This window comes from Macrotis lagotis, chromosome 2, assembly GCF_037893015.1.
Source record: "Macrotis lagotis isolate mMagLag1 chromosome 2, bilby.v1.9.chrom.fasta, whole genome shotgun sequence".
Classification (NCBI taxonomy): domain Eukaryota; kingdom Metazoa; phylum Chordata; class Mammalia; order Peramelemorphia; family Peramelidae; genus Macrotis; species Macrotis lagotis.
This window is the reverse complement of record NC_133659.1, coordinates 331,595,136-331,603,285: the sequence shown is the minus strand read 5'-3', so window position 1 is coordinate 331,603,285 and position 8,150 is coordinate 331,595,136. Positions and strand designations below refer to the sequence as shown.

Below are 8,150 nucleotides of genomic sequence, written 5' to 3'. Positions count from 1 at the left end.
CTGATAGTGAGCGCCTGAATTTTTCCATCTGAAAATGGATTGTGTGCTTGTGCCAGGGCTGAATCATAGAAGGGGTCCCTGGGCAAATTTTCTTGATTTTAAAATTTTAATTTATTTTTCATTCCTAATTTTTTTCCCCTCTCTCTAATTGGAAAAAAAAGGAAAAACAAAACTCTTACAACAAATGTGCAAAGTCAAACAAAACAAACTCCCTTTTATTCCCAGGAGCATTCTGGTAAATGGTTAACATCCAGTTAGGGAGGACACACTTTCAATCTCTCTTATTAACACTTTCCCCATCACTTTCTCCAGTGAGTACAATCAACAACGAAGCCCAGATTGGTAGTGTTTGCCAGTTTCCAAGGCGGAAATGCTCAGTCTGGTTCCAGAGCACCCAGAGTTCTGCACCCTGAGTCCATAAGCTCTTTGGAAGGAGATGTTCATCATCTCCGGGCTCCTAGTTGGTCACTGCGTTGATCTGTTTTTTAGACTTTCAAAGTTACTTATCCTTAGTGTTGCTATTTTGTAAATAGCAGCCTCTTTGTTTTACACATCGGAAACTGAGGACAAGAAGAGGAAAAATGACCTACCCAAGATAATCCAGCAAGTTGTATTAAATCCTGGAGAGGAAGGGAGGAAAATAAAAAAGAAAGATGTGGGAGAGGGAGGGAGGGAGGCTATTTGCTCTCCCTCTCCTGTGCCTCTAGTAACTTGCCTCTGTTCTGTGTTTCAATGAATTTGGGGGTAGAGGACCTGAGTTTAAAAATCTGGCTCTACCCCTTACCATCTGTGCACCCTTGGATAGGTCATTTGCTTTGACAGAACCTCCCTTCCCTTTGTGAAAGAGGGTCAAAGTAACTGGGCCATTTAGACTAATAGCCTCATTTTAAAAATAGCATTTTATTTTTTTCCAATTACATGTAAAACCAATTTTCAATGTTCATTTTTTATAAGATCTGGAGTTCCAAATTTTTCTCCCTTTCCCTCCCCAAGACAGTAAGCAAACTGAAGTAGGTTATAAATGTGTAATCATGTCAAACATGTTTCCATATTAGTCATGTTGTGAAAGAAGAATCCGAACAAAAGGGAATACCCACTTGAAAACCCCCAAGGTAAAAATAGTATGCTTCAATCTGAATAGTTCTTTATTTGGATATGGATGGCATATTCCATCATGAGTCCTTTGGAATTATCTTTAATTGTTGCATTGCTTTGAATAGCTAAATGATTCTTAGCTGATTATCACCCAGTCCTGTTGTTACTGTGTACAAGGTTCTCCTGGTCCTGCATACTTCACTATGCATCAGTTCATGTAAGTCTTTCCAGGTTTTCCTGGAATCTGCCTGCTCATCCATTCTTATAGTACAGTAGTATTCCATTATATACGAACCACAACTTGTTTGATCATTCCTTAATTGATGGGTATCCTCTCAATTTCCAATTCATTGCTATCCCAAAAAGAGCTGCTCTCTCTCTCTCTCTCTCTCTCTCTCTCTCTCTCTCTATATATATATATATATATATATATATATATATACATATATATTTATATTTATATATATCACATCATATATGTTTTTGTATGTAGATCCTTTCCCCCTTTTTATGATCTCTTTGGGATACAGACTTGGTAGTGCTGGATCAAAGGGTATGCACAGTTTTATAGCCCTTTGGCCATAGTTCCAAATTGCTCTTCAGAGCTGTGAGATCAGTTCACAATTCCACCAACGATGCAGTAGATTCCCAATTTTCCCAACATCTTCTCCAACATTTGTCATTTTCCTATTCTATCATATTATAGCCAATCTGATGGGTGAGAGGTGGAACTTCAGAGTTATTTTAATTTGTATTTCTCTAATGAATAGTGATTTAGAACATTTTTTAATGACCATGGATAGCTTTGACTTCTGCCTATTCATATCAATTCAATGCTCTCATTTTACAGTTAAGGAAAATAAGATTCAGAGAAATCATGAGTGCCTAAGGACTCAGGTGAGTCTATGCCAGCGTCGGGGGAACATGGCTCATGTATAAGGCTAGAAATATCATTTAGTTTGGTGTTACCAAGGTAACTGCAAGCAGGACTTGAAATTCAATAAGTTTGGGAGCTTTTTAAGGGTGAATTAAATGTTTGACCAAATAGAGCAGACTGGTTTTTTTAAGTTTAAGTTTTTGCAGAAGAAAAGGTTTCCCATCCGTGTTCTACACTCTGAGTCTAAGGCCCACATTGTTTCCATCATGCCAAGCCAATCGCTTATTTCTCTCGTTTCAAGTCCCATGATCCTCTAAACCCTGCTAGAACAGGGGTTGGCAATTTTGATATTAAGCAAAGAGGAAGCTGCCAGTCCTTTCTGGTTACTGATACCTCAACTCCTACCCAGAAATTCATCACATCAGAGATTTGGAGCTGAGAAGGACCCTAGAGGCCATAGAATTCAACCTCCTTATATTTTAAAGTTGAGGAAACTGAGGCAGACAAATGCAATACCTTGTCTATTGTCATGCAGGTTCTCTAGGGGTGAACTAGAATTGTCACTCAGAATCCTTTTCCTATTCTCCCTCAACCCATCCTCCCTCCCACCATCACCCTCCAGCACATCAAAAGAATGGAGGTTGGCAATCTTCCTGCTACTTCTGAAAAGGCGGGGTTGACTACGCAGCCGATCCAAGACATTCATCACACAGAGTCATTGGGTGACAAAAGACAAACATGGAAGCCCATCTCAAACCAGAGGCAGGTCAGGGGACAGAAATGCACAGAACCTTTCTGCCACCAGGCCACTGGCAAAGGGGCAATGGGGATCCCAGTTCTGGCCACCCTGTGACTCTGTCCCTCTCTGCTCCAGGTATGCTCCCATACCCACCCCCTCCAATTCCAGTCCAAACATCCTCTTCCTTGTCTGGACTATCCAGTAGCTAAAAATTTCCTCCCAATCAGTCCAGTAACATAAATACTAGTACTTCCCCCCAACATCATCCGCCAGAAACCAGACCAAGGTTACCCCTCCGCCCAAGATCCAATATAGCTGCTTCAGAGTTTTCCTTCCAGTTTGACATCTTCAGAAGAAAAGGGGCAGTCTCTGCTTTCCCCTGTTTTCCGTTGTGGATCCCCTTGCTTGCCTAATTTTGGCTGTCTGCTCTGAAGCATCCTCTTCTTTCCCCAAACCTAGAGAAGAAGAGGGTATCTCGTAGTAACAATGTTGTGGGTTGGGTAGAACCGTAACAATATCCCAAGGCAGGGCTGGGGGGTATGGGCATTCCTCCTAAAGTCTGAACAGTACAGGAGGCATCAAATGTGGCCTTTATCCTTCTCCCACCTTCCCTAGATTTAGAAGTGAGGAGGTAGAAGCTATAATTCAAGTCAACAAATATTTATGCAGTGCTTATTCTGGACACGCCAAACTTGGTAAGCTCCACAGGTGTGACCTTGACTTTGTAACTTCCCCTCTCAGTTTCTCATTTGTAAAAGGAGGGCTAATGCTTGAACTATTTTCACCATCCACCTCCACCCTTCATGGCTTTGAACACACTGTCTCCTACCCTAGAACACGTTCAGTCCTCATTTCCACCTCTTAGAATTCCTAATTAATCCTTGAAAGCTAAGCTCAAATACCAGGAAGTCTTCCCTGGTCCCCCCAATTTCCTTGACAAATTATCCTAAGTTAATTTTGTACCAATAAGGGTTCACTTGTCTTCCCAGAGGGAACTGGGTCACTCTACCCTCATAAGACTTCAAATGGAGTCTTGGGTCAACTCTGGTTCTTCCATTTTAGGAAGGACATTAAAAAGCACCAGAGGGAGAAATCAGGATGGTGAAGGGCCTTTAATTCCTGTATCCATGTCAGACAAAAACTGGCAGAAAGAAACAGGCATATTTAACCTTCCACCTTGTGGAAGAGGGGTGAATGAGACTAGTTCTTTCTATCGGCAGAAGGCAGAACTTGAGGGAGAAGGTGTGGGAAGCAGCTGATTTAGGTCTGTCCTCAGGGAAGCTTTCTAACCATTAGAGATACCCCAAAGTGTCTCGGCCTGTCTCAGGAGGCTTGAGATCTTCAAGCAGAGGCCAGAAGACCATTTGCCAGACATGTTAGATGGAAGTCTCCTTTTGTTGGACTAGGGGGTGCCAAATTCTATGATTTTCAAGATTCTCAAGAGCAGGGATGTTCATTTTGTCTCTGTATCCTCACTGATGAACACAGTGATGATCACCACTAGGCATTCAGTTAATGTTTGTTTCAGAATACAAAGTCCAAAGTGTCCTGGTGCTTGTCTTCAGGGAGATTACATTCTGTCCTAGATAGGCAACTTGAAAGGGATGAGAGGGAGTTCTCATAACCAAGAGCATCAGCAAAAGCTGCCTAAGGGAGATGGTGCCTAAGCTTGGGGGAAAATTTCTCCAGCAAAGGGGAAGGAGCTTGGGAGGCTGGAATTTAAAGGTGCAAGGAGTGGGGGACATGATCTACTTGCCTCACGTCACACACAGCTCAGAGGATTCAAATCCAGACCTTCCCATTCCTCCACCATGCCCCTGGCATCTCCTCTTCTCCAAGACTGGCACACTAGAAGGGTTCTGAGTCAAAGGCATAGTCAGGGATAGTTAATCCTGGGCCTTTCCCCCTTAGCACTTAGCCCCCCCCACACACACACCCAAGACTCAGAGCTTTTCAAAATGTTTTCAACCTGCCCCTAAGTGCCTACCTAAAAGTCACCCTATGGGGGCTTTGTTGCTGGTCACAGTCCTGCACTTATCTACTGGGGGACCATATCTGCCACACCCTGGACACTTAAGGTGAGAGGGAAAGTAGGGAGAGGAGACTGACTAATCTTTGTTTTCTCTGGCTCAAGAGCCTGCTTCCTGAGGGATCAGTTGCTGCATCATCATCATCACCAGCACCATCACCACCACCATCACCACCACCACCAACTTCACTGCCACCATCACACCATCATCATCATCACCATCACCACCATCACCAACTTCACTACCACCATCACACCATCATCATCATCATCATCATCATCATCACCACCACTACTATCATCCTCATCTTCATCAAAAGATCTCATAAGGGTTTAGCCCTCACCTCCATTTATTTCTGAATCTAGAGTGGGTGTTGCTCTCATTCTTATCTTTGAGATCTGGCTCAACCATAGGGAACTTTATTCATTCCAGAAGTCCTTATTAAGCTCCTACTGTGTGCCAGAGACAAGGTATAAAGACAAAATAAAATAGACCCCTCCCTTCGAGGAGCTTCCATGCTACAGCACAGTCACAGATAAATGGATATGAATGACAAATGAAATTATCAATGAGTGTTTATGAAATGCTTCCTCTGGGGAAGCACAGGGACATACAAAGACAAAAGGGTGCTCGGGGAGCTTACCTTCTACTGGGGAGAAACCACAAGGAGAGACCTAAATAATATGAGAGAAAGCACTTAACTGAGATGGTGACTGGTATATGTGGCCACAGTGGATGAGTTCTTTCCCCTTTCTGGGTCTCAGTTTGTTTATCTAAAAAATTCAGGTTTAACATGCTTGTCCTCTGGGGGTCATTGTATTTCTAAATCTTGTGATCCAGGGAGAACTGACTCTAGTTCTGTGAACTTAGCCATAATTTTCCCTCTCTGTGCCTCAGTTTACTCATTTGTCAAATTGGGGGATTGAACTAAATGGCCTTTAAGCTTCCAGTCATTTATCTCAATTCCTATGAACTCATCCAAGAACAGGAAAGAGAATATTGGGGACTAGTCTGGTGATTAGGTCATTAGTCTGGGGCCAATCCAGTCTCAATTCATTTAAATTCAAATCCTGATGTTAGAATGACAGAAACAAAAATTCCAAGGTCAGAGATTTGGGGTTGGAAGAGGCTAACTCCTGAATTTTTCCAGATGGGAAAACTGAGGCCTAGAGAGGAAAAGGCAGATGTAGCATATGGAACTGGAAGGGTCATCCAGCCAGAGTCCTTTATTTGCAGACGAGAAAACAAGGCTCATAGAGAATGACCCACAGGACCAGAGGTCTGGGACTGTCCAGAGACTTCAGAAATCATCATTTTATCTCAGAAGAGTCAAGGAGTTGAGGTGATTTGTCCAAGGCCCCACAGAGAGGGAGCATCAGAGACAAGACCATAGGCACTTTCCCTTTTCCTTCTAACCTCAAGCAACGGACATTTTCTGAGGTTCCCCAAAACTGGGATCAAAATTCTACTTTGTTTCCCCACTCCCTCCCAGCTCAGTGAGACTCGAGCAGGGAGGGAGAGCCGACATGTGAGGGTTCAAGACTGCAGATAGCTAGCCAGGCCCAGGTCTGGGGACCAGCAGAGGCTACCCAACCAGAAGTTCAGAAGAAAAGGAAGTTGGTTAAGAGTCACCGAAGGACCCAACAGTCCAAAGGGCTGTGTAGTGTACTGGGAAGGGAGATTGGCTGCAATTTACTGGAGTTTGGTGTCTTATATGTGTCAACAACCATTTCCCCCACCCCCATGGGGGGCCCGTGGTCCTAAGGGAGAACTGATTGGAAACCCTGTGGCTTCGGAAGAGATGGCAGAGACCACAGGAATGTGGCCAAGGGTCAGGGTCACTGTGAGAAGAGTGAATGTGGCTGGTGTGGGTGTGTGGGTGGGTATAACTGTGGCAAAGTGGTTAAAAAACATCCAAACCATCCGCAAATGGATGTAAGACAAATTGACTCTCCCATATGCAATCTTCCTTCTTGTTCTGCTTTTCAAACAGGCAGGGCGGCCTTTGTTAGGAAGTTCCCGCTCCACATGGAAGAATGAAAACACTCAAATACAGAAGGAAGCCACCCTGGGGGCTGGGGGGCAAGAGAACCAAGGCCAGCTCCTTGGATAAGAGACATACTTCTATCACCTGCCACATAGGGTTTTGATGTCGGGAGAATACCATGGGTGACCAAGACATGATTATGGCCCCAAGGAACCTGTGGGTATCCACTGAGTCCAAGTGGCCTTGCTCATCAGTGGATGTTTAGTTTGGGGGGGGGGGGGCTCGTGGAATGGATCGTTTAGTCCACTCTACGCTTAGCTCTCTAGTTGGTGTGAGATGCCAATAGTCCGTTATCACCTCCATTTTACAGATGGAAAACAGAGGTCCGCAGACGGGGGGAAGGGACTTGTCCAAGGTCACTCGCCACTGAGATGTTCCCAGGCCGTTCTTTGTGTTGTTGGAAGAGGCTGGGAGAGAGTTGAGCCAAGGAAAGGCAAGCCTGCCTTCTGACCCCTGGGGCTGGGGAAGAAGCGAAGCGTCTAGTGGCTTCACGCTTCCTACCCCGCCCCCACTCGGTTGGAGAGGCAGGTGATGCTGGGAGCACAGACTCTTCTTCAGCTCCCCCGGGACCCCCGGGACCCCCCAGGCCCCTCCTCTTCAAGCCCAAGGAAGCCTGTCCACTCCTCCCTGCCCCCCCCCCCCGGTTTTCCTCCTTCCCATTTCCCCCTGCTCCTCTCCTCTCCTCTCTCTCCCATCCTCTCTCCCTCCCTCCCTCCCCTCCTCCCTCCTTCCCACCCCCTTCCCAGTCCCTGCCTGCCTCCTCCTTGCCTTGTCGGTTCTGACTTGGGGCCAGCTGAGGAAGCCTTGTCTCCACCCACCTCTCGCACACTCAGCCGTCTCCTTTATAAGCCGGAGCAGCTGAAAGGGTGGCAACTTCTCCTCCCGCCAGCCTGGGCTCTCGGCCCCGCCAAGCTCCCGAGCCCAGCCCGGCCCAGCCCAGCCCAGCCCAGCCCAGCCCGGCCCAGCCCGGCCCGGCCAGGCTCAGCTCCGGCTCGCTGCGGGGGGGATCCCCTGCGCGCCCGCAGCCGCGGCCTCCCGGGCCCCCGCAGGACCCCCCTCGATTTGCCATCCTAAGAGAATTTTTTTTCCTTGCAAAATACCCCCCCCTCCCACCCCCCCCACCCCCAGCCCGGCTTGCAGGAGCGAAGCGAGCCGAGGCCGCCGCAACCCGCCGCAGCCCGGCCCAGGAGCACGCCGCCGGCGGGCGCCGGCTCCACCTGTGTCCGGCCGAGGGGCGCCCCGGCGGGCGCACGGCGGGGCCCCCACCCCGGGGCAGCTGCGCCCCCCGGAGCCCCACGCCCCAAGGCGGGCTGCGCTGCCGGCCTCCGAGTGCCTGCCCGGCCCAGCCCCGAGGCGCAGGGG

At 47.3% G+C, this 8,150-nt stretch overlaps 1 long non-coding RNA gene across 1 annotated transcript; it reads right to left on the bottom strand.

Moving 5' to 3' along the window:
• Positions 1–201: 201 nt before the first annotated feature.
• Positions 202–7,340, bottom strand: LOC141515419 (uncharacterized). The gene is made up of 3 exons (XR_012476322.1): positions 5,085–7,340; positions 4,468–4,570; positions 202–3,166 (listed from the first exon to the last, which is right to left on the bottom strand). It is a non-coding gene; the product is annotated as an uncharacterized LOC141515419 (long non-coding RNA).
• Between the last annotated feature and the right edge of the window lie 810 nt (positions 7,341–8,150).